General features: G+C 36.7%; 1 long non-coding RNA gene across 1 annotated transcript; it reads left to right on the top strand.

Annotated features, from left to right (window-relative positions):
• Positions 1-4309: 4309 nt before the first annotated feature.
• On the top strand, positions 4310-11960 carry LOC145983076 (uncharacterized). Its single transcript, XR_014441220.1, has 3 exons — positions 4310-4556; positions 6921-7014; positions 11620-11960. It is a non-coding gene; the product is annotated as an uncharacterized LOC145983076 (long non-coding RNA).
• Positions 11961-27925: the final 15965 nt, after the last annotated feature.

The following is a 27925-nucleotide window of genomic DNA, read 5'->3' as shown; positions in this document are numbered from 1 at the left end:
CCCAGGTACCCATGATATTCGACGCTGGGTAGGCGCCGGGGCCGCTTCCACCGTTAGAAAAGTTCCCGGATTTGAACCGGCCGGGGATCGAACCCGGGACCTTGAGCATGGTAGTCAGACACGTTACCGACTGAGCCACCGCGGCCACTATAACAATATAACTCCAATATAACAGACAATTACCGAAACTACTTACCGTAATAAGTTCCTGTAGCAGTCGAACATCGGGAAGGTATTTTGTGTGATGTGGGAATGTTTCATAGCTGAAATTCATGTTGTTCGTTGAAAATTAATTCTCCGACGGAGAATGACGAACCATTGGCGTGTGGATAGGTTAGTTCTGTTAAGTTAGGAAACATAGTTCAAATTTCATCAAAACAAAGTTGATACACCTTCAGGAATGTTCCGCGAAGCAGATACGTACGTACGAATGTCAAAAATTGACGAAACGAAAAAATTAGAGGTGTCCGAAGGATAGTAAATTTTTACTGGGTACTAATCTGATATTCCCCGGACAGATTTTTTCATTTTTACAGAAGAAACTACTTATGGTAATAAGTTCCTGTAGCATTGTCTAACATCTGGAAGATATTTTGTGTGATGTGGGAATGTTCCATAGCGGAAATTCAACCACTGACACATAGCCCCACGAACCATTTTCGGTAAGGTTAGGTTAGGTAGGGTCACGTATAGGTTACAATAGTTAAAAATTGTGGTAACATTATCGTATGAGGGAAACAGATTCCTTCAAATTTACAGGAGAAAGTACTTTCGGAAATAATTTTCTTTAGCATTGTGGAAGTTCCTGAATGTAGATTTGATCCATTTGAATGTGAATGCATCTTGTTTTCTGCGAAAATCTCTGTCCAACACGCTGTTTCTGCTCCCGCGATTTGCTTTCTGCACGAGAGTGCAATGTTCTGTGTGTTAAGATGATGCAACCCCATAGTCAGTGTTTCAGCCTCGCTGTGTTTTCACTAGAACATGACATGTCTAGTATTTTTTTGGTACTAGTTTACTATCCTTCGGACACATTTATTTATTTGTACAGAAGAGACTACTTACCGTAATAAGTTCCTGTAGCATTGTCGAACATCGGGAAGGTGTTTTGTGTGATGTTGCAATGTTTCATAGCTGAAATTCATGTTGTTCGTTGAAAATTAATTCTCCGACGGAGATAGCGTTTGGCGCGTACATCTGCGTATACCATGAAGTTCCTACACCTTCATACACCGTCGTGACTATCATGACGTGTCGTGATTGTGTTTTGTTGGTATCCAGTGTTTCGAACTCCCTGCGTTTGCGACGAGAGTTAGAACTGTGGATCGAGGGTTTGGAGAATGACGTGTGGTGGGTGTGTTGTAAAGTTTGTGCCGGGTGTGGACAAACCATTGGCGCTAGCCCCACGAACCATTGGCGCGTGGATAGGTTAGTAGGGCCACGCAAAGGTTTCAATAGTTAAAAAGATAGCCCCACGAACCATTGGCGCTAGCCCCACAAACCATTGGCACGTGGATAGGTTAGTAGGCCACGCAAAGGTTTCAATAGTGAAAAGGATAGCCCCACGAACCATTGGCGCTAGCCCCACGAACCATTGGCGCGTGGATAGGTTAGTAGGCCACGCAAAGGTTTCAATAGTGAAAAAGATAGCCCCATGAATCATTGGCGCTAGCCCCACGAACCATTGGTGCGTGGATAGGTTAGTAGGCCACGCAAAGGTTTCAATAGTGAAAAAGATAGCCCCACGAACCATTGGCACTAGCCCCACGAACCATTGGCACGTGGATAGGTTAGTAGGCCATGCAAAGGTTTCAATAGTGAAAAAGATAGCCCCACGAACCATTGGCGCTAGCCCCACGAACCATTGGTGAGTGGATAGGTTAGTTGAGTTAGGTTGGGATACATAGTTAAAATTTGGTGTCAGAACGCGAAAAATAAAGTTAAAAAGAAATAGATCTGATTAAGTTTGTCGACGGGCATTTCTTGGGTTCCGAAGGTTGAAACACTGCATAACAATTGAAAATCGAGAAAAAACAAGGCCGATGCGTCATTCCTACGCGTTATTATTTACGAAGGTGTGCGCGCCATGTTGTGTGTGAGGCAAACGGAAAGGTAGGAGGAAGAAGTAGTCGTAAGGTGAAAAATTGCTCTTACTTTCATCAAACCAACGTCAATACACGTTCAGGAATATTCCGCGAAGCAGATACGTAAGTTTGAATGTCAAAAATTTGGCAAAAGAGAACCCGGACGCGCAATTATGTAGGAAGGTGTACTCGCGATATTGTGTCTCAGGCAAGGGAAAACACCTACCAGAAAGACGTTCTGGTAATGTGAAAAATTGCAATTAATTTCATCAAAACAATGTTAATACACCTTCAGGAATGTTCCGCGAAGCAGATACGTAAGTATCAATGTCAAAAATTGACGAAACCAAAAAAATAGAGGTGTCCGAAGGATAGTAAATTTTTACCAATTTTTTTTTTTAACTATGCTTGCCTAACCTAACTTAACCTAACCTTATGGAAAATGGTTTTTGGGGCTAACGTGAATGGTTTTTGGGGCTAACGTCAATGGTTTGTGGGGCTAACGTCAATGGTTTGTTGGGCTAACGTCAATGGTTTGTTGGGCTAACTTCAATGGTTTGTGAGGCTAACGTCAATGGTTTGCGACGTATTAGCATAATTTCAAATCCGGGCACGAAAGTAGATATTTTCCGGTGAACGAGTTTGCAACACTGCATAAATCGACAAAACCCTCTTAGAACGCCCCCTAAACCAGTACGCTATCACGGCCATAATGTGTTACAGATTCGAAACAACAAGTAACAGTAAGTACTCGTAAATCTAAGAAATAGACATTGATATACATTATTTCACTTTAGGAAATGTTCCACATTCGAAAATAACACATTAGCAATGTAAAGAAGTCCGAAATATATGATTCGTAGGTGTTTCCCTCATACGATAATAGTAACAAAATGGGCTTCGAAAAAAATATGCGTAGCATAAAATAATCGGCACAGAGCCGAAATATAATCTTAGAAGCACCCAAAAGTTTTTTAACTATTCAATGTAAATATGAGAAGCGGGAAAATGTTATTGGCAGATGACTTCCGCCCTCAATATGGGCGTCGACAGATGTTTCTTACACGCAAACTTTCAGCATGATAGAACTTCAGTCCTGTCTCATCTTACTGTTTATAGCTGGTGTAGGCCAATAAAACATACAGTGGGTCCAAGAGCAGCATTTCTAGTTTCTTTAATGCCGAGAGAATATATGAACTTCACTTCTTATGCTACGGAAATACGTGTCATCAGTTGAAGGCTAAACATCAAGCCATAAGTGATTATCTTCGTGCAAGTATTATATGGTATTCTGAATGTAGAGAACGAGAATATGTTGTTTTACTTGAATTCTGACTGCTATGCACAATTTACCTGCTCGGGAACATACCACAAAGGTGAACCTACAAACACAGTGAGTTGATTCTTCCACTTCCAAAGAGAATTGGCCACACACATCGACAACACGTAGAACAAAGAGAATGACGTAGAAGGGCGTTTCCATGTCCACGTCAACAGAACAGAAAGTACATCGAAGATGCACTGCGTGTCATTAATGAGCAATAGTGGTTAATAACAACAAGAATGTATTTTTAATGCGTAACGAAATGAAACCATACGATAGAAATATTTCTACGGGGGGGCAAGATGGCGGGCGCTGCCAGTCAGATATTTGAATTTGAATTTGATTTTAAAATTGTGGGAGCGTCAGCACTTAGGCTATTTTGCTCCCGTCTCATTATACGGGGGCCAGCCCCTTATCATTACAAAGAACAACTCTAACGTTGCATAATTAAAAATCTTAAAAATGTTCTGACTTCTGTTAAAAGCTGAGGCTGTAAACGGGCACTCAGCACACATAAGGACAACAGGACAATACAAACAAAATTATACTGGCCATGGGGCCAGTCGCCAGAGCCTCGTTAGTCTGCAGTCCAGGGTGTACTAACGTGGAAGTAAGGTTGACTTTTGGGTGCCTACGTGGAAGGTCGCCCCTTACACCCCGCTGCCAGTCAGATAATCTGAGCCATTCCGTTCCTAACTGGCGTTAATGAAATATTGAATAATAAGCAGGGGTTTATCCAGGATTCTGGCCGCGTCTGACTACCATGCTAAAGGTCCCGGGTTCGATCCCCGGCCGGTTCAAATCCGTGAACTTTTCTAAGCGGCCCCGGCGCCCACCCACTCCCATACAGCACACCAAGTTTCAGACATATTTCAGAAATATTGCAATCTTTCATATACGTTTCTAACATTCTGGTTTCGCGTTGACGTTACAGAAAGCATCACATGAAGTCCCAGTTTTGTTTCTGAAACATTGCAATGTTATCGTTTCATTGTCTAGTTTCTGGAACGTCTCGGAGACATTGCAACGTTGGATTCAGTCATCATCGGCCATCCGGGAAATTTTCTGAGGCGGCCATGTTGTGTTTACGTTCAATGCTAACCGGGAGTCGTGCACATCTTATGAAGAATAATGTTGTTTATTGAGTGGTAAGTTGAATATTATTAATACCAAAGTGTGTTTAATTGTGTTATACTTAATCTGTGTTGCGTAACGTGTGTGAGAACGTGAGTGGAAACAAGGCAGGCGTTATCAAACCAGTGTTTAAAGAAGTATTTCGTCTTGTTTGTTTAATTGAAAATACATGATGTGAAGAAGCATGGAACTTCTCGCACCTCATGAAACTAAAATAACAGGGAATAAAGTGCTTACCTATAAGCAGTGCACATTTATAGTATACCGAAAATAGATTGAATGGAAGAGACGGAAAGTACTTGTTGCTGAAAATTGTATCATTTTTCGGTTACATTATAATTACCACCTTCCTCATTTTGTACAAAACTTGCCCTCTTAAAAAAGTTTCTCACCTCCCTGTGCATAGTGAAGAAGCGTAGAATACTTTGAACTACGTACGTTGTTACGTTAGTAGTTTTTATCTAATAAGAAATACGTTTCTACAAATTCATTCTGCGATTTCGATACGTAAATCGAAGGCTGCAGCATTGTCACGTGCAATTTTTTTTTAGCTGTGTGGATTGTAGCTCGAGTCTTAGCGAACAGGCTACTACTGAAGATCACAGCATGATTTACATGGTGCTCCTATAATTCAGATTCTAATTTTACAGGACGCAATGAAATGTTGCTGCATTACAATTACCACAGCTTGAAGTGGGTGAAAGAACAAGTAACAGAAACAATATTTTTTTTAAAATTTATTTGCTAATTTTTGTGTTTGTGATTGCGATAATTTACCTTAAATCAGCAATGCACACAAGAAATACTTTTCCCAACTCTGTGATTACATTGCTTCAAAATATAATTGTCACATTATTGTAAACTTATGTAATCAGAATTTGATCTAAATATGGAATATACAGCATCCACCTAAGTAAAATTTTGACAGAGTGACTAGTGAAGCTAGCTTAGAGTTGTTTCACCAGGTTTTAATCTGTGCATGCGAATAATCTCTGACCTGACCTGGCCTGTTACACTGTCACACACATTCTTTAGTTATTGGTGGGTATAAAGATTACATTGGTGTGTGTTTACATGCAGGCGATCATTACTTTTTTACCTCCACACCATGCAGTTGGAAAAATGTATCGTGTATGGACTAGTGTATCACGTGATGAAGATAATATTACATTCATAAATGGTTTGGTCCTAGTTCCAATTGTTTAATTACAATTTCATTATGGTACACAGGCATTTTTTTCATGGTTCAATGTCTGTTTACACATGTACTTCAGAGTTATAGCAATCACTTTCTGTGTTTTTGCTTTGAGATTAATGTTTCACTTACATGTACTTCTCAATTGCAATCAGCCATTTGTTTACTACCATCTTGATTACGGACTACTACTGCCATGTGTGCATGATGCAAAGGGGTTTCTTAATAAAGTTAGGCAAGTAAGGTTTAGGGCTCTTTAGTTTTCAAAAAACGTCTCTAAATGCTTTTGTGGTTAGGTTGGGTGGGCCATTTATAGCTCTAAGTGTTCCAAATGAAAAATGCCTTGTCGACAAATGCTTGCGTAAGGTACTTTTTTCGTGATTTTATTTATTTGCTAATGAGTTGCACTTTGAAATTCCAAACAGTGGTAATTACTTTCACTAGGGTTCAAATTTATTGTAACAATAAATTCTACAATTTTGCAATACTTAATCTTCCTATGAAACTGAAAAAAATCATTAAACATTCGGAACCATTACCCTTCCAACACCTTATAATGTGATTTCTGGTCTTCAGTACTTCCTGCTATTCTCACAACCTGGTGAAAGAGTTCCATGAGTATTCTCACCACTTGGTGAAAGTAGTTACAGCCAAATTTTAAATTACTTCTGAAACTCAATTCTTACTAGTTCAGCTCTCATTTGGTGGCTAAACCCTTCAATAATAAATAGCCCATGTACATTGAAGTGCAATTGTAAACAAAGTAGATGTGGTACTGGTTTAAATGACTGCAATCCTCTGAAAGTGACACATGCCATGACTGGACACAGTGTATATTATAATTGAGTGACTAGCTTTGCCAGGTGATTCAGCTAGAACCTTTTTTAGTACTTCTTTATTAGTTATGAGAGAAACATGTTAATCAGCAATGGATAAGCAGCATGTTTCTCTCATTTTATATTTTGTGTTGGCATAGCAGTATGGTATCTTATGCAGGCACTGGAAGTATTGTCAGACTTCTAGAATGTTTTATTTTACTGTTCTGTAATTTTATAAGTAGTTTATGTGAAATGCAATATTTTCTACTTGCTTAGTCAACGGGTTCAAATTATGGAAAATTTTGCATTTCAGTTTGCATACAAATGAATTATTCCTTATACAATTTATGATTTTTTTCTTCTAGGCACTGTTTGCCAACACCAGCCAAATACTAAAGAGCAAGAGGTGTCTGATGTTGTGGCTTGTGCAGGACAAACTTGGCTAGACAGAGAAAACAAGTAAGTAATAACGTTCTGTGATGGGCTAATTTGTATTTTTTTAGCTCAAGGAGTCATAAAAAACATTATGTTGATGATCCAAATTAACATGTAGAAATTACACATTGCTGGATTCATTATTGTGCTTGTTTCAAAGTGTAATCTCCCATTATATACTCCATAATGTACAGTGATGGCATCAGCACCTTTTTTATATCTGCCACTAGCCACAATATTCATGTAAAGTCAAAGATAGCAAGAAATCTTAGCAAAACTCTCCCCCCACCCATATTTGCCAAGTGTAAACACAGTAGTTATTTTCCGAACGATTGAAGATGACCGGACCCCTCTCAGATTTTCTTCATATTTGGCATACTCTCTAATTGAGGCCTCCAAATCACGAATCTAAAGTTAAAAGTTTTCGGAAACGTCTAGAATTGCAAAATAAGCTAAAATAAGGCATTAGTTTTCGGGCTGGTAACCGTCGATTTTTGCAAAATTTTTTGTTTCACAAGCAAAATATATATATTCCTGTTACTACCACGACACCAAATTTTAACTATGTTTGCCTAACCTAACTGAAACTAACCTAACCACATGTCAATGGATCGCAATTATTTTGCAATTGCTAGATCCTGATACTACCACGACATGAAATTTTAACTATGTTTGCCTAACCTAACCACACGTCAATGGTTTGTGGGGCTAGCGTCAATAATTCACAATTATTTTGCAATTTCTAGACGTTTCCGACAAATTTTAACTTCAGATTCATCATTAGCAGGCCTCAAATTAGTAAGTATGCCAAATATGAAGAAAATCTGAGAGGGGTCCGGTCGTCTTCAGTCATACCTTATTTTCTTTCTTTTCGTAAAATGAAATGAAATGCAAACTTATTTTCCAAATAGTAATAACCCGTGGCGCAACAGCCCGTGAGGACCAAGGCCTATCTACCGACTGCCGGTGATGATTGATTGATTTGGTTTATATTACTTTACTTTTCTGCCACATTTTTGTTAATTGTAAAGATTAAATTAAAAGATTATTATTATTATTAGAAATTCTTTATTCATGGATGCAGTTCAGCCACGGCCAGGCTGGGATTCTAACCTGGAACCCCTATCATTGCAGTGCAATGTGCTAACCACTCCATGGAAATTTGTGCGATATTCTGTCTTAAACTGTGATGAACAAAGGTATTTTTGGTTAATAAAAAGTGGCCTTTGGTTAGAAGCCCTAGCGAGGCATAAGAATGCTTTTGCTCATATTTCTATCATGTCCTCTTATCAGTTGGCTGCAACAAACAAACACACAATGTATTTATTAAGACTGAAATGTAAAAATATTTTGTAGCCCTGTAGAACAGATATGGGTTGCAGAAGTTCAAATATATGGCTTGCTTTTATTTTACTCAAGGATAGTTTCATGTCAATTCTGGGTCATTCCATGTCAAACCAACCAAGTAATTGGTTGCATGACCATTTTAGAAAAAAAAATCATTTTTAGTACAAATGTTGGTACATGTTTGTAGATATTAAAAACAATATCCCAAAAAAATATTGTATTTAGTTCTCCTGGGCCAGCCATTTTTCCATCAATTGCCCGTGACTTTTTTTGCTCATGTAGAAGTTGACGGATTTCACAGATCTTCAATTGTCATACCTTGTAATTTTAATTTCTGGTAAGTCAACTATTAAAATCCTATGTTACTATATTTTTTAATTTTTAAAGCCCAACTTTAAAAAAGAAAAAGGAAATGCTTCATTCATTATTCTAGGTATACATGTGGCTTAACATTACACACCAATGTCACAAATTAGATCGCATATGTTATGTCATATTTACCAAACAAGTTGAGTCTAAAAGTTGGGATTTTTACTGTGAGTTAGGTTCATGCAGGGCTTCCTCCATGCCAAATTTCAGAATTTTTCAAAAGGACCCATCTGAGATATTTAAAACCGAAACTGTCAAAATTCCATAAATGGCCATGTTTCTTGACCCAGTCGTGAGTGGGGGTGATGTGATCAGCATCACGCCCCTGACCGCCTTTACCCCCCGGGGTTTCCCCCCCGGTACCCATGTTATTCGACGCTGGGAGGGGGCCGGGGCTGCTTCCACCGTTATACCGCGTTTGGTAGAACCTGTCCCGCTTCCCGCGCTAGGGAGCGCTCAACAGTTTCGGTGGCAATGAGAAACGAGGTAAAAATCGTCTGCTGGGCAGCGAGGAGCGAATGAAAGCCAGAAGAGAGGCGCTTACGTAGACGCTGTTGCTACGTTGCGTATTTTAATTGGCTGCCTGGCTTTGACTTTCCCCAGCACCGAGAAAAGACAGGGAGCAACTAGCGCGGGAACCGGGACAGGTTGTAACAAACGCGGTATAGAAAAGTTCCCGGATTTGAACCGGCCGGGGATCGAACCCGGGACCTTTAGCATGGTAGTCAGATGCGTTACCAACTGAGCCACCGTGGGCACTGTCTTGTTACCCAAATTACCACCTTAATTTTTGTTCTTAGGATGCAATTTTGAGCAAAACATACTTGAATAACATAGAAAGTATGATTCATTAACTACAGAATGAATTTTGTTTTAGGTCTCTAGCTTTACTGATTTTTGAGATATTAAGGTTTCCGTAATTTGCTACATGAGAAAAAAAACACCTTTGTAATGTTGGAAAAAGGATGTTCCAGGAGAAATAAAGACAATAAATATTTTTGAACATTGTTTCTGATATCTAGAAACATGTACTAATAAGGTTGTTTTTTTCTAAAATGGTCATACAACCACCATTGGAGGGTTTCTACCAACAAAAGGGGTTTGAGAACTTATGATCCTCAATTTTAATGAAACTCAGCACATTTCATCTTTCATTGTGGTGAGAAACCACATGATTTTTTTGGTATTTACCTTGAATTATGACCCCTTCAACTTTTAGTTATTCCTTTTCTTTTATTCCATTCCCAAACTTTCCAGTGCGAGCTGCAGTGTCCTAGAAGAAAAAAATCCTGTCGCTCTTCAAATTATATAATGTGTTTTGAGATTTCACAACGTTAACCGAAGAATATAGATTTCAGAGAAAAATGTGACATTCATATTCCAGTATATTAGTAAAATATTACCTGGTTTTGGCCCAAAAGCAAGGTTTACTAGAATTTCGATTTTTTTTAAAGGGAAAGTTGCAACACCAACTCAAATATTTTTAAAGTAAAGTTTCATATATATAATCTAACTTACACAGAAATAAAATTGATGGTGTTTTCATTCCTTCTGTGATTTTTTAAAAAAAGTATATCACATTTTATAGTTTTCAAATTATCTCTAAGAATCTAGATATCACAGAATCAATTTTTGGAGTATACAATTTTAAATAAGGTTTTCATGGATGCCAGGAAGGTGTCACCTTAAAATTTCATACTTCACCCATATAATTTTATTTCAGTCACAGTCATTTGAATGAATTATTAAAAGGATATTGCAGAAATATGATAACTTTGAATTGACTGTGTTTCTTTCAGGGAGTGACACTATTATGGAGAAAATATGCCTCCCCCCTCCCTTTTGAAAAAAAAATCAGTGCTTGGCCCTACCTGAAAACATCCTGTGGTCAAACATGAATGTTTTGTTCTTACCTTTATAATTACTAATATTAGTTTATTTACATTTACTATGACAAAGACACATCTTAAAAAGTAGTTGAATACTACTATAACTTTTTAATACATGGAATAAAATTAACGAGGAATGTAACTTGTAGTACAATTTTTAGATTTGATCCCTCGGTTTAGGATGAGACTTTGTGTAGTGTTTGAGCACATTATAGCTACTGATATACCAAGGTACTAGCATGCACTAGCCAGCCATTTTCAACAAAAAGCACTTCATAGTTTTCCAACCGCTTCTCAAGTAGTGAAGATATTGTCCAATTGCCAAGTGGATCTGGTGGTCCAGTAGTAAGGCACCAGTTTGGCTTTTCCTTCCATGCCCTGCGTTCCTGGCATCCATGAAAACGCTATTTAAAATTTTATACTCCAAAAAATGTGCTTCAATGATATCTAGATTCTTAAGAGTTAATGTGAAAAGTATAAAATCCGGTAGTCATTAAAAAAAAGCAGAGGAGGAATGAATCACCATCTATTTTATTTCTGGGCTAGATAGATGATATATCAAACCTAAGAAAAATCGAAATTGTAGTAAACATTGTTTTTGCCCTAAAATCTGGTAATATTTTACTAATTTATTGGTGTACAAAAATGTGAATGTGATACGTTGTCATATTTTCTTTCTATTATTTTGGTAATGTTGTGAAATTTCAAAGAAGTTTGAATAATTTGTAAGGGAGCTAGAATTTTTCTTCCAGGACAGTGCAGCTCACACTTGGAGGCTTTGGTAATGGAAGAAAGAGGAATTACTGAACAACTTAGACCGAAAAACTATGGTTTCTCACCACCATGAAAGTATTATTAAATGTGCCGAGTTTCATGAAAATTTCAGATTATGGGTACCGTGGTCTGGTTGAACTGATGTCTGATGTGGAATGACCTTATGCAAAATTTTGTTTCTTTAAATGATATTTCTGCCCACAGAATGCTAATTCAGAATTGATGTTACATGACATTATTCTCTTTACAGGTAAAACTGAATGTTGTTCCACTGAGGCTGTCTGAGTGTGGTCTGCAGAAATTTCAACTGAACAAAAAAATGTATTTAGACAAAAAAATAAAGACTCTTTTGTGAAAAAATATATATTCCTTTGATAATACTTATCCTTTTATATTTGTTTCATGTGTGAATTGTTGTTTGAAGTCCACTTAATGTGCAGATAGGCTAATCGGGAGTAGACCTGCAATTTAAAGTGGGATTCCAACCACTGTGCAATGTGCCTTCACATGGTATTGAACTTGGGATCCCTTCACTGCAAGGTTCTTATTTATATTTCTCACAGTGTATTCTGAAACTGACGAACCTAGCCTAGCACAACCATTTGAAAGTCAATGAAAGATATAATATAAATCATTCAAAAATCATGTCTTGCATGTTCTCATTTTGAAATGTTTTGGTATAAGTTAGGAAATCTATGTAAAATTGTTTTCATGAAGAAATGGTAATGTAGGAAATCGTAGAACATCTTTGAAGCAACAAGACAATGGAAATTTCTCACAAGAAACAGTAATAGCATTGATAATTCTGACTGGCAAGCACAACCTCTGATACTGCACATTTTCAAGATTATAGAGAATGTCAAAACACATTTAATCAATTTTTAAACTTTGATTTGCTGTTATTGTTCAATTCTTATTTATATTGTTAGTTCCCAAAAATTGCCCAAGTTTAGCTTGTGTCCATTTTGCTCTTTTTTCTTGTGAACTGATAGTTTTCCAAGTTTTTATTTTTTACTGATTCTTTTAATAATAATAATCCATGGCTCCGCAGACCTTGGGGTGGCACGGCATACTTAACGGTTGCCAACTTTGTGGTCAATTTCTCCAATTATGTAAGTATGTAGGATATTCTTATCAAATGTATAGACTGCCAATTCAGGTAACTTGTAGGTCACTCTGCATGATCTCCAGAAAGTATCCAATAAGGTATCTCAGATGTTTCCAGAATAATACATGTTTCAAAACCAATATTATTAGAATCTAAATGGTGTAAATAATTCACAATAGCTATGTACAAGGTGGTGGTAAATTACAAACATGCAAGTTTGCAGTTTAACTGTTACATTAATTTTGAATTTTTATTTGGGATGATATGCTCAAATTATCTGTTCATTCTTTTGTAATTAATATATAGAATATACCTTATTGTACAAGATTTTTCATCGTAAAGTGACACAATGCACAAAGTAAATTTTAATATTTAGTAAAATGTTTACATGCTTCCAGTCTATCATCAATTGGTAAAGTGGGCGAAAAGTGACTGGAGCATTATGCTGATAACATCACCCTCAATCCAACCTTCCTTGTGACGTGGCACAGCAAACCACAAAGAGCTTTGTTATTGCATGTAAAACTCTATTCCTTAGTAAACAATTGAAGGTATTAATGATGATTACCAATTTAATGTTTCATATTTTCTTTTGAGGTGTCTAAAGTTTTTTTTTTTAACTCTAGCTTTGTCTGACATGAACGAATGCATAATCGGCAATTTTATGCACTTTTTCTCCTGACTAGATTAATTGAGATATGTGGTCAATTGATGGGAGATAAAATAAATATTAATCATCATGCCTAATGAGGTTTCAAACCCAAGACCTCTGGCACTTTCACAGCATCACAATACTTGATTTTAAAAGAAATACTGTGAATTCTATTTTCAGGAAATTATTTACAAGTAAATATTGTAATAATTTTTGAAGGGGGTTTAACCCCAAACCCCCCTCAAATATGCCATTTATGAATACAGTACTGATTCCATTCAATATAACAATAATGTGAAATAATATCACTGTAATGTAACTGAAATATCACAAAACTGTACGGAAATGTATCTGTAATGTTACACTGACATGTTTCTGCAATGTTACATTGACACGTTTCTGTAATGTTGCACTGACATGTTTCTGTAACATTACGAATGTTATGTTAGATTCGCGGACATTTTTACATTGCTGAAACATACCTGAAACATCACAGTAATGTTTCGCAATGTTGCTGCAATGTTACAATGTTTCAAGAGTTACGTATCCGTAACATATCTGAAACCATGTTGTGCTGTATGGGCTGTCGAATGACATGGGTACCTGGGGGGGTTAACGGCGGTCAGGGGCGTGATGCAGATCACACCATCCCCACTCACGACCGGATCAAGAAAGTGTGGGGCGTTTCCCCACACCCCCTATGCGCCTTCATTGCGTGGTGCTAAGCACAGGGGAGCACTTTACCTTTTTATCCAGGATTATTCCCTTGGGAGGTGTAAGTTTGGGCATATTTTGGATCGTTTTTAAAATGTTCGCCCTAATTCAATTTGTTCATAGATGTTTCCAGAGATTAACCCCCCCCCTTCCCTTCACCTAACATTTCAGAAGAAAAAATATGTCAAATGCAGGAAAAGATGGAAAATAGATTCTTGAGATAGTGTTAACATTTCAGTCTAACGTACTTGATTTAAACGATAGTTAGATAAAACACAAGAGATGACATTGAAAAACACAAAATTTGAACATATTATTACCAGGAACCATTTCATGCAATTCTTAAGCTAGTTATAAAGAAATTTGAAACATTTGTGCAATATTTTTAACTGTATTTGTATGGTTCTTGTCGTAGGTGTAACTCGGAGTTCATCTTGGGGGTGCACAATTCATCGATGAAATATCGGTGAGAATGCATTGCATGGGTGCGTGCGCTCTTGCCTGTCTGAAGTAGTAAATAGAGATGCTAACATGACTCTTAAATAAATTACCACACTGCGAGCGAAGCGAGAAATAAATTTTTTAGAATTATTTTTTTGCAAACTGATAATGCATATTATTTAGCGACAATATTTCATTTCACAGTATCCCACGATGTTTACTCTTTACAATCATTCGGCGTCCTCTTTTCCTCAGCACATGCCTTCTAGCCTCTCCTGTTCGAGCTTCAGTTAGAAAATATGTATATATATAATTTTAATAGTTCTATGTTGCGAGTGAGTTCCAAATTCTGTTGATGTATTCAAATCTCTGAATGCACTATGCTTTGGGCGGCGGTTGCGGGCCGACCACCCGTCCCCCTCCACGCCCCCTTGGTGGCCAGCGTGGGAGGGAGCCAGCAGTCGGTAGGTAAGCCAGGGCCCAATATTGGGCTGTAGCGCTATAGGATTATTATTATTATTATTCAAATCTCTGTTTAGACAACGATTCACAAACTTAAATACAGTAATGAAACTCTCTATGTATTTAGAGCATGCCCATGAAGACTTTAAAATATAGTGGGAAGAATGTTAGATAGATACCTGGTATTGCTTTTGAATTATATCTGTCAAGGAACTTCATATTGAAGTCTTATACCCTTACAAAACTTTGGAAAATACGTTTGGCGCTGTTCAGAGTTTATCTTTCAAATACTGAACGAGAGACAAGGGAATTAGGAGTCATGTGCCTCTTTGCCTTCAAAGAAAACGAAGTAACTTGTGCAAATAAGCACATGGCATGTTAGCTGTAAAGGGAAGGCAAGGCATTTTCACCTCTAAATTGAGGTAATGCTTTATTTTCAATTACTTAAAAAAACTGAATAGCATTTATTTCAATTTGCAACAGAAATGAAACAAGCGAAATTTTTCTCTCTACGTTTTCCAGCAGGCAGTGGCAAGCGCCATCGTGCCCACCACTGGTGCGCCTATGGTCAGATATAAATTTGGGACTTAATGTAAATTAAATTTATTTTTATGTTTAGTTCCTTTATACTTTCTTTGCTTCCTCTGAAAAGTTGGAAAAAATTAAATATGTCATTATGTCAGGGAACAGACACGATGAAAAAAAGGATGACAATTTTTACTAAGAAAAAAAGGATGACAATTTTTACTAATCTACTCGTATATCTTTTCAAACTGACAATAAATTTAATTTAATAGGGTGCCAGTAATTTCACAGGGCACTACGACGCTAACGCATTTCTATTTTTATCCGTTTTGCTTGTTTGGCCGTCCATTTGCCCTTTGTGCCGAGGCAACCGCCCCCTTTTTTACAACTCTCTTTCTAATATATAATTTCTTTTACAAAGATAACAACTCTTAGAGCCACAAAAATAAAAATGGTCACATACATCAACTATAGACGTGAATGAATCACTCTTCATGAAACACTTGCCGTTTTGTATAGAATACTCGGTCAGTAAATTTTATATTGGTACTTTTGAATATCCATTGCAAGAAATTGTGCATGCATATCCAATAGTGTCATTGCTTTTCTACTCACCACTTTCGGTTTCTTTCTGTCTGGTTTCATTTTATCTATCTTCTTCAGCCAATTTTGCAGTAATTTCAGACATTGTTACACTAAGCCAGGGACGTAGCTAGGTTGATCAGTTCGGGGGAGCCAAATCTGAAATTTGTTCCTATGTAAATATTACCAGACTGTAAAGGTAAATAACTCAGTGTGTTTATTACACCCCCCCCCCCCACACACACACATATATATTATATGTACATTATATTACAATATAGTATTGCTACATATGCAGTATAGCGCACTGGTATATAGCTACTACGAAGTGTATATAATATATATGTGAATACTGGAGGTCAAATAAAAATTAGAGTTCAACACTTTTCAGGAAGCAAATCAATTGATGTAATTACTATTAAACTATTACTTTACAGTTTCTCCCTACGTATTTTACTTTCTGCCTGTCTCAATGACAACCTCTTCTTTTTTATCGAAACTATATCCCCTGTAGAAGTGCTACGCTGATTTCGTGACATCTGATAAAATTATTCTCTGCAGGATTTTTCCTATTCATTCTGGAGAACCCCCTGTGGATTGCATTTTTGTCTGTCAAGATATGATATTTGAAATTAAGTTTCCGGAAAGACAAAACTATTACATTTATGTTTCAGCACAGCTAAAAATGCAATACAATTCCACAACGAAATATTTTCATAATTACCATTATTAATTCAAACTCAGAATAATTTATATGCGTCAATAATCGCAACACATTTTCAGATTTTAACTTTTAGGATTTTCAAAACACTCCCGCATACACTTCTAGTCATTATTTGCTGTCCTAGAGCTCGGTAATTACGGCGTCTGACTACCACGCGAAAGGACCGGGTTGGATCCCCGACGGGGGTGAACCGGGATATTTCCCATCTGTTCGAGCTGCTCTGGCGCCCACCCAGCTTCGTATAAAGTGGGTACATGGAGGAAAGTGGCGGGTAAAGGTGGCCAGGGGCGTGGTACTGATCACATCATCCCCATCTTCGGCCGTGATCAAGAAAGTGTGGAGCCCTAAATCCACACCCCCTATACGCCTTCATGGCGTAGTGAAAAGCACAGGGGAGCACTTTATTTACTTTTTATATTATTTGGTATCCAGTATGTCATCATTAACAAATCATATTACATACACGCACACACACATACACAGTTTTTTTTCGTATATTGAGAGCAAAGCGAACAAGAAAAATATTACTAATTTCATATCTTTCATTCTTTCAAGCAGGTAATAACAAATTTACTTTCACGAGTCATCATGTAAGTAAACTGCTACATTTTCTTCGTCCTCTTGCATCTCCCCCTCCTCCCTCCTCACTATAGTTTTTTTTTTGCTCGAGGGCAGCGAGGTCATTGGACCGTTCTGGTACTTGGCACCCTGGATAGAAGCAAAATCTAGCAGAATGAACAAAATGAATCGAAAACTAGGGTGTACTGGGTAAGGGAAAATTTAACCGTATTTGCGTATTGCCTTACAGAAACGGTGAACTCAAACAGCAGGGGTACAATATCTCAAACCAGAGATAAAGTCCGCATCACACGAAACTGGATTTCCAGTAGGTATGCCCTAGTTGGCGCTGGACTTGCTATCAATTTACAAGTTTTCGCTTCACACGATACTTATCAGCGTACTTGTTCAAACTTGAAATTTGAACAGTGTGTTCAAATTGTACAAAGTTTCAACATTTTATCATCTCATAATATGCAACCGTTTTTCCTCTTTACAACTCTTTTGTGTATCTCCGTTCGTTCCCGAGGTATACTCATACTTAATTGAAAAGAGCATGTTGCTCAAAAATGACATTTTGAACAACCCTCATATAATTCGTAATAATCATATTTCAGCAAAATCCTTTCACAGGTTTTGGAGCAAAGCAAAGCTGTGTACGAAATATCATAAAAAACTTTGACTATGAAGGTCAACTCCTGCCTGATTTGACATGGAATGAATGACCCGACCCATACATCATTAAATGTCTCACATTATTTTATGAAATATACAATATATTATATCGACTGTCTTTCATTCAAAATGTACAATTGCAAATAGATGAACAATGAATTGCATAAGGGAGGAGGGATAAAGAATAAGTAGTGCAAGTGTGCCGGTACTGCGCCCGAAAATGAGGCTCGGTGAGGCTCGCCTTAATGGACTTGTCTCGTAAGGCAATGAGCCTCATTTTCTGGCAGTGTTGCCAGCTGCTTACTCGAAAAAATCACCAAGGTTTTTTTTGGGGTCTAATCTAGCCTAAAGCAAGGAGCTGGCAATCTTGCTTGAGGCTCGCTTTAATGGATTTCACTCGTAAGGCATAAGCCTTATTTTTGCAGTGTTGCTAATATTTTACTCGAAAAAAATCACCAAGGTTTTTTTTCGGTCTAACGTAGCCTAAAACAAGGAGCTGGCAATTTTGCTTGAGGCTTGGTTTACAGTGCATAAAGCACCTAACCTAACCTAACCTAACCTAACCTAACCTAACCTACTCTAACCTAACCTAACCTAACCTAACCCAACCTAACCTAACCTAACCTACTCTAACCTAACCTAACCTAACCTACTCTAACCTAACCTACTCTAACCTAACCTAACCTAACCTAACCTAACCTAGCCTAAAGCAAGGAGCTGGCAACTTGCTTGAGGGTTGGTTTACAGTGCATAAAGCAATTTTTGCCAACCTACATATATACTAAACAAGGAGAGTTGGTACTGTCGTAAAAGAGAGAGGTGGGTGGGTGGATGGCAACACAAGCGCGCGCGCGTGCGTGTGTGCGTGTGTGCGTATAATATGTAGCATTATTAACTAGAGTGTGTGTTGGCAATTTACTTCCAACTAAAAAAATAGAGATGGCCACGTTGCTGTAAGATGAAAGAGAGAGAGAGAGAGAGATTTATGGCCGGCAACAGTAATAAGCGAATGCGCCATATCGTAATTTTCCAACTCCGGTATATCGTGATTTTTGTAAACCTCTCTCGGGGGAACGATGTGCCACGCACACGCGCGCGCGCGCGCGCGCACACACACTTATATTATAACACAAACAAAATAATAATAATTGTTTTTTTTAGGATTTCTGTCCTCTATAACCCCGCCAGGAGTGCGTGGTGCCCAACCAAAAAAAAAAGTAAAGGTTTACAAATAGGAATTGGCAACACTGACGAGGCTCGAATTATTATTTGAGGCTCGAAATTATTATTTGATGCTTGTTGGTGTTGCCTACCCACAGGAGGAGAGGAGAAGAGGGGAGAGAGAGAGTGGAGGTACTATCAGCGCCATCTATTAGCAAACAATAGAAATAAAAAAGTAGGGTCAAACTTTTTCAATACCCAAACATTTTAAACGTCCTCGTTTAGTAATACGATCAGCAGAAGATGTTTGAAAGAGTACTCTTAGTCGAGAAAGCTAATTGCTAGGGCCCATATATTGCTAAAATGTTCCTTGATTTGCATATTTCTCATACCGCCATATGTTGTTCTAGTTGACTTCTTCCAAAAAAATGCTAATTAGCGAGAGTTAATTAAGCAAGGGCAAGTAAAAGAAGCAAAATAGAACAGCATATGTGCCGGCGTGAGAATATGTAAAAATTCGATTCAGAAGTGGATCGAATTAAAGTTGGGGGGTATTTTGCATTTTTTCCCTATAATGTACAAAACATTTACCGTACATAATTTTTTCTATTTACAGCAGTATAAAATAAGAGGAATGTGTGACAATATCCATATTAATTAGGAAGGTATGTTGTATGCTAGGTTAGCTAATTGTGTCTTCTACAGCTTCACTGTATAGAGGAAAGATGGAAAAGAGAGCTCTACGGAAACTGACGCTCTTGACAATATTGTACGCCCCGTGAAAATTATATATAAATAAGACTTAAGCGTATTATCTGCTTTCATGTCAGATTTTACCAACCTGTAAACTGTAGTGTTTAGGTGACAAGCGGCCTGCTCAAATATGATACTGTTGACAATATTGTACGCCCCGTGAAAATTATATATAAATAAGACTTAAGCGTATTATCTGCTTTCATGTGAAATTTTGTCAACCTGTGAGCTGTAGTGTTTAGGTGACAAGCGACCTGCTCAAATATGATACTGTTGACAATATTGTACGCCCCGTGAAAATTATATATAAATAAGACTTAAGCGTATTATCTGCTTTCATGTCAGATTTTACCAACCTGTAAACTGTAGTGTTTAGGTGACAAGCGACCTGCTCAAATATGATACTGTTGACAATATTGTACGTCCGTGAAAAATTACATATAAATAAGACATAAGCGTATTATCTGCTTTCATGTCAGATTTTGCCAACCTGTAAACTGTAGTGTTTAGGTGACAAGCGACCTGCTCAAATATGATGGGGTGGATGGTAATAGAGTATGTGTGTGCGTGTGTGCGTATAATATGCAGCATTATTAACTAGAGTGTGTTGGCAATTTACTTACAACTAAAAAAAAATAGAGATGCCAACTTTGCTGTAAGATGAAGAGAGAGAGAGATTTATGGCTGGCAACAGTAATAAGCGATGTTTTTTTTCTGTGCAATATGACATTATGATGTTACTGTAGTTTTTGACGAGGATTACGAGTTAACTAAAAAAACCTGCAACTAGAGAGAGTTGCCAACATACACATGCTATTGTAAGAGAGATGGATGACTGAGAGGGGCAGCATTTCTGGCTATTCACAGTAGACCCAAATGGAGAGTTCACAAACCGAAAGTGAGGCTCGGTGAGGCTCGCCTTAATGGTTTGCTCTTGTAAGGCATAAACCTTATTTTCTCGCAGTGTTGCCAACACCTTACTCGAAAAAAATCACCAAGGTTTCTCTCCACGTTCCGCGTGATCAATCTTCTTCTAATTTCAAACGACAGTGTTCACTATTACTGTCTCAGGAATGTTATGCGCTTTTTTTTTCTATAAAAAAGAGAGATTTGTGTTGATGGTTTGGTTAAAAAGAATTTCCTAATTATTTGTTTTTTTTGTCACAAGAATTGTTTGAATTTCGAACATTCCTAAGTGTTTACTTAAAGATTGATGCATTAACCTGTTAAGAATGTCATATTAATAATACCGGCTCGGAAATGTCATGTCTTCTTCCTCTATAGAAGGTCATATAAATGTGCTAATTGGTTGGTTAGGGGGGATTTTTTGATTAGTAAATTGAGGTTATAAATACGTACGTATAAAGGTTTTGCTAATATGGAATGCTAAAGTTTAGTACTTGGCTCTCTCAGAGATTCGAATTCTATTAGGTTAAACAGCATAGAAATTTCACAGCAAGAATTCTCATATTTACTGACGATATTCTTAACAACCTGTGTTTTGATTCCACTACAAAAACTGTATACAAAATATGCAGTCCCTAGAATGAGATGGATGAGGCTTATGAACCTCGACCTATACAGTTGTACAATCTGGCAATGAATAGATGTTGTTTTTTTATTAAGCATAGCAGAGTGTTTTCGCTTATTTTAATATCAGGCAACAATGTTAGAAAGTGGCCCCCCAAGAATAAAATTTAAAATCACTAATGTGATATGAATTTTTTTACTTGTGTGTATTTGAATATGAAAGTAAAATATTTTGAATAATTGAGGAGGACAATCACAAGTAAGCTTGCAATGGTATTGGGAGGTGTCACGAGTTCAAATTTTAGACGATTTCTGTTAATCTGCTAAGGCGATATCAGTACGAAAAAATTTGTAAAAAAAAGAGGCTAATGGCAACGATGAGGATGAATAATGATAATTATGATGAAATTGATGTGTGGCACTTGGAAAACAAAAAACTTCAAAGTGTATTGCACCAACAGCTACAATTGTCCCCCTCTCCCCAAAATACAAGGCAGTTAACAGAGGTGTGTATATTTGTTGGTTTACGAGTCTGAGGGCTTAAGTTAGTATATTCACTATAGCTATACATATTAAAAAATGAAATGACCTGAGCAATAAAATATAACAATACCGATTCTGGCTTTTTTGTCGGATGACGTAGTGGTAACGTTTGTTGCAATCGCACCTCTGATGGTGTATAAAACTTAAATGTTTTGCATAACATGAAATATTGTTAATGGGAATGTGTTGTTTCTAATGTTAAATATAGAAAGCAGATAACAAGAAAAAAAAAGAAATAATGTTGCAGGTAGATACGGAGCCTCAGCCCAAACACATATATGATCAGACAGGATGTCAACGATGCATTCATAACTAACATGTGATTATTCAAAAATTGAAATAGTACAGTAAAAAACAACTAACTAACTAACTTTCTATGTTTTTTTTTAAACCGGCACGAATAAAAAAGGAATAAAGGAGATTTTTACAGGAATCTTGTTGGGAAACCTGATGGTAAAGGACCAAAACAAACATGGAGATGAATCTAAAAGAAATCTGTAAAGATTGGAATAGAATATATATATAAATTTTGCTCAGGATAAGTACAAATTGAACTGTAACTACGAATTTTTAGAATCAAGAGTGCTAGAGAATTAATTAATTAATTAATATTTAATATAATGAAGGTAGTAATATAGTATTCTTATTGAGAAGAGAATTTCTAAAAAACTTATTTTTCCTCGTACGTTTACTAATAGCAGTTACATTTGACATGTTTGACTAATCGCGAATCAACGTACGGAAGCCGTTGGAAGTAGTTTGAAGACTGAAATGGCTATGGAAGGACACTTATTATAATGTTAATATCTTAGTATAATGTTTTGAGAATTGCTTCTCGATAATGTTTGGTATATAATTTAATCTGTTGTTAGATAAAATACATAATTATCAGAATTTAAGGATGGAAAATATGAAGAGCGAATAAATGATACGTTTGACTAATCGTGAAGATAAGTATCACAGTACGTTTTATCGTTTCTTATATAAACGTTGAAACGTTTAAGAACGTATAAGAACGTTTACTGAAACGTTTCAACGTGCGATGACCAATCGTTATCAGGCCAAGGGGGAACCACATTGACGCCACCCACACGGTCGGCGGCCATCTTGATGTCCGCCATCTTGAATTCAACTTCAGAATTTTAAATGGGAAGGGGGCCGTGCGACATATCAAAATGGGCTAGAATTTCACGAGAAATGCAATGGTGAAGGTTTTTTCTACATATCTTTAACCAGTAAAAAATTATGACTTAATTCTTGTACCAATTTGCTCCTTTTCGAGGTGTTGGAAAAATGCCTTAAAATTTGTTTAGCACTTTGGTAATGCATCGAGATCAAAGTGACGTCTATGGAGAGACGTTCGCATGCCATTGCACATTATTTTAATCGGATACATCTATGAAGAGCTGTGTATTATGAATGGTTGTCGTGAACAATTTACAGTGTGACGCTTCCATTGAATTAAAAATCCTTCACAGTGACAAGGCTAATGTTTATGTTCATAAGGAAGTTTATAAACAGAATATGTGACCCTTGTCATCTGATAACCCATTTTCAACAGATCAAAGCTGAATGGTTAGTGTTGGTAAGTTAATGGTGTGGCGTGCTGTGTGGAACACGATTGGTTAGTCAATTTTCCATCAACGGAACCTTAAATGTTTAGGGCTACTTGGATTTGTTAAATAAACAGTTTTTTTCATCCTTGCTTATGGAAGAAGGTATTTTTTACAGAGTTTTTTCAATAGGGAAGAACACCAGAACACTTCCATAAATCGTCTGCAGTGCATAAAATATGTAAAACCTTATTTTTTTTCATCAGTTTGATAAATACCCACACAGACTATTACTAAGCATAGAAAATTATTGCAAGCGACTCCACAGTAGTCTTCTATCAATGTTCGTTTTCACTTTGTACAAAAAAGCGACAGAGACATGCATCTTACACTGATTATTAAGTTCGTCTGTTTGAAACTTTACGTTTAGTTTATGTTTTAAAATAAAATAAATTTTCTGTCTTGGTCAGCATATTGAGTTTTTCATATCATAGAAACAAGGCTTAATGGTGTTGTAGCAATAAGTGTGTGACACCTAGAACCTCCACAAATATCTTTTTTGTGTTCGAAATTAACCTGTCCACTTCCACACTTTAGCAGCACAAGAAATGTTAACTGAAAGGCAATATCCTAACTGAGCATGAAATACATTTTTCTCACACTTTTCTTCTTCAGCAATGTTCGCATGGTTCGTACTTACCAATTGTGTATTGAGGAACATAGTTCAAGGTTCCATTATGCTTTTCACACGAAAAAAACTCCAATTTTTTGCTTCCATAACACAGAATATGGTGGGAAATCTTGACTACCGTAGTGGGCATGCAGTGTTTCCAACATCCAATACCTACTATCCAGTTAGTCACTTGTGCAAATTGTACATTATGCTCGGTTAGCTGACGAATAGCCCCACGAACCATTATGCACGGTAGCTGACCGATATACTAAGCAAGCTTATTAGAAGTTCAATGGATTTTTTGCGTATTTTTTTTTTCCGCTTGTTCTTCTAACAAGAAAGTCTGTGCGTGTTTTGGACAAGTGAATTGGGCGAATAATCAGCGCGTCCCGACGTTTATTTAATTTTTTTTTTGTTTTGTGTTTCTGTTTGTAAATTCAGTACACCAGGATTCCAGCACAAAACTGGAATTTTAGCCTCCAGCAAATTTTTTTCATGTTATCACATCAGCAAATTATTTGGAGTGTAAGATTATTTTCGCTGAATTGATTTATTGATTTTGTTTATTTATTTTTTATTTCTACTATTTTTGGCTAATTGCGATGATGATGATATAATTAAATTGATGGAGAAACACTAAAAAACACCTGTGCCTAGGCAAAGATTCAAACCCGAGATCCGTGGTATTGTAGCATGCTGTGATAACCACTCCGCCACCGAGGTCGGCTTACTGTTACTGAAGGCACTCTATGTAGTATGCTTTGGACTGATTTGTTGAGGGCTATATAACGAGGCTCAAGCGCACAGATTCGGTATACATGCCCACTCTAGCGTCTTAGACACCAGTTAATATAAGCCTCTGTGGGGTTTTCTGCTGTGTTCCGTCCATATATGTTTGTCTCTTCCAGAGGGATCTCGTGAACGCATGCGTTAAAAAAAAATTGGAATTGCAACAATTAAAAAAAAATCAAGATGGAAAACATACGTAGTGAGGACCGAATTTAAATTGTGCGAGAGAAAAAATTTCTGTCCTGCAGCGGAACCCAATCAAAAATACTTCTATACTTCTTGAATTCGAAAAATTCCTATGCCAGGATGATCTATGGGTTTTGTATAGTTTTGAACAACCTTAAAACAATACATAACCTAGACTATGAAATAGCATCGTTTCTGTTGAATTTGGTGAAAGTGCTACTGAGGCGTCAACCTGTAGTAGCATTTTTGAATTTGTTATTACAAAAAACTGAATTGGATTAATTTAAACTCCATATGTATGACGATTCATGAGTTGTTTCATGTGTAGGAGCAGAAGAACAAAACGACGCTCAGGAATTTTTTTTCTCGCATGTTGAAACGTTTCAGTAAATGTTCTTATATGTTCTTAAATGTTTTATTGTTTCTTATATAAACGATATAAAAATCCATTGAACTTCTAATAAGCTTGCTTAGTATATCGGTCAGCTACCGTGCATAATGGTTCGTGGGGCTATTCGTCAGCTAACCGAGCATAATGTACAATTTGCACAAGTGACTAACTGGATAGTAGGTATTGGATGTTGGAAACACTGCATGCCCACTACGGTAGTCAAGATTTCCCACCATATTCTGTGTTATGGAAGCAAAAAATTGGAGTTTTTTTCGTGTGAAAAGCATAATGGAACCTTGAACTATGTTCCTCAATACACAATTGGTAAGTACGAACCATGCGAACATTGCTGAAGAAGAAAAGTGTGAGAAAAATGTATTTCATGCTCAGTTAGGATATTGCCTTTCAGTTAACATTTCTTGTGCTGCTAAAGTGTGGAAGTGGACAGGTTAATTTCGAACACAAAAAAGATATTTGTGGAGGTTCTAGGTGTCACACACTTATTGCTACAACACCATTAAGCCTTGTTTCTATGATATGAAAAACTCAATATGCTGACCAAGACAGAAAATTTATTTTATTTTAAAACATAAACTAAACGTAAAGTTTCAAACAGACGAACTTAATAATCAGTGTAAGATGCATGTCTCTGTCGCTTTTTTGTACAAAGTGAAAACGAACATTGATAGAAGACAACTGTGGAGTCGCTTGCAATAATTTTCTATGCTTAGTAATAGTCTGTGTGGGTATTTATCAAACTGATGAAAAAAAATAAGGTTTTACATATTTTATGCACTGCAGACGATTTATGGAAGTGTTCTGGTGTTCTTCCCTATTGAAAAAACTCTGTAAAAAATACCTTCTTCCATAAGCAAGGATGAAAAAAACTGTTTATTTAACAAATCCAAGTAGCCCTAAACATTTAAGGTTCCGTTGATGGAAAATTGACTAACCAATCGTGTTCCACACAGCACGCCACACCATTAACTTACCAACACTAACCATTCAGCTTTGATCTGTTGAAAATGGGTTATCAGATGACAAGGGTCACATATTCTGTTTATAAACTTCCTTATGAACATAAACATTAGCCTTGTCACTGTGAAGGATTTTTAATTCAATGGAAGCGTCACACTGTAAATTGTTCACGACAACCATTCATAATACACAGCTCTTCATAGATGTATCCGATTAAAATAATGTGCAATGGCATGCGAACGTCTCTCCATAGACGTCACTTTGATCTCGATGCATTACCAAAGTGCTAAACAAATTTTAAGGCATTTTTCCAACACCTCGAAAAGGAGCAAATTGGTACAAGAATTAAGTCATAATTTTTTACTGGTTAAAGATATGTAGAAAAACCTTCACCATTGCATTTCTCGTGAAATTCTAGCCCATTTTGATATGTCGCACGGCCCCCTTCCCATTTAAAATTCTGAAGTTGAATTCAAGATGGCGGACATCAAGATGGCCGCCGACCGTGTGGGTGGCGTCAATGTGGTTCCCCCTTGGCCTGATAACGATTGGTCATCGCACGTTGAAACGTTTCAGTAAACGTTCTTATACGTTCTTAAACGTTTCAACGTTTATATAAGAAACGATAAAACGTACTGTGATACTTATCTTCACGATTAGTCAAACGTATCATTTATTCGCTCTTCATATTTTCCATCCTTAAATTCTGATAATTATGTATTTTATCTAACAACAGATTAAATTATATACCAAACATTATCGAGAAGCAATTCTCAAAACATTATACTAAGATATTAACATTATAATAAGTGTCCTTCCATAGCCATTTCAGTCTTCAAACTGTTTCCAACGGCTTCCGTACGTTGATTCGCGATTAGTCAAACATGTCAAATGTAACTGCTATTAGTAAACGTACGAGGAAAAATAAGTTTTTTAGAAATTCTCTTCTCAATAAGAATACTATATTACTACCTTCATTATATTAAATATTAATTAATTAATTAATTCTCTAGCACTCTTGATTCTAAAAATTCGTAGTTACAGTTCAATTTGTACTTATCCTGAGCAAAATTTATATATATATTCTATTCCAATCTTTACAGATTTCTTTTAGATTCATCTCCATGTTTGTTTTGGTCCTTTACCATCAGGTTTCCCAACAAGATTCCTGTAAAAATCTCCTTTATTCCTTTTTTATTCGTGCCGGTTTAAAAAAAAACATAGAAAGTTAGTTAGTTAGTTGTTTTTTACTGTACTATTTCAATTTTTGAATAATCACATGTTAGTTATGAATGCATCGTTGACATCCTGTCTGATCATATATGTGTTTGGGCTGAGGCTCCGTATCTACCTGCAACATTATTTCTTTTTTTTTCTTGTTATCTGCTTTCTATATTTAACATTAGAAACAACACATTCCCATTAACAATATTTCATGTTATGCAAAACATTTAAGTTTTATACACCATCAGAGGTGCGATTGCAACAAACGTTACCACTACGTCATCCGACAAAAAAGCCAGAATCGGTATTGTTATATTTTATTGCTCAGGTCATT

Source organism: Lepisma saccharinum, unplaced genomic scaffold (assembly GCF_977018435.1).
Source record: "Lepisma saccharinum unplaced genomic scaffold, izLepSacc3.1 HAP1_SCAFFOLD_627, whole genome shotgun sequence".
Classification (NCBI taxonomy): Eukaryota; Metazoa; Arthropoda; class Insecta; order Zygentoma; family Lepismatidae; genus Lepisma; species Lepisma saccharinum.
Note: the sequence above shows the minus strand (reverse complement) of the source record. Positions and strands in the feature narration are given on the sequence as shown.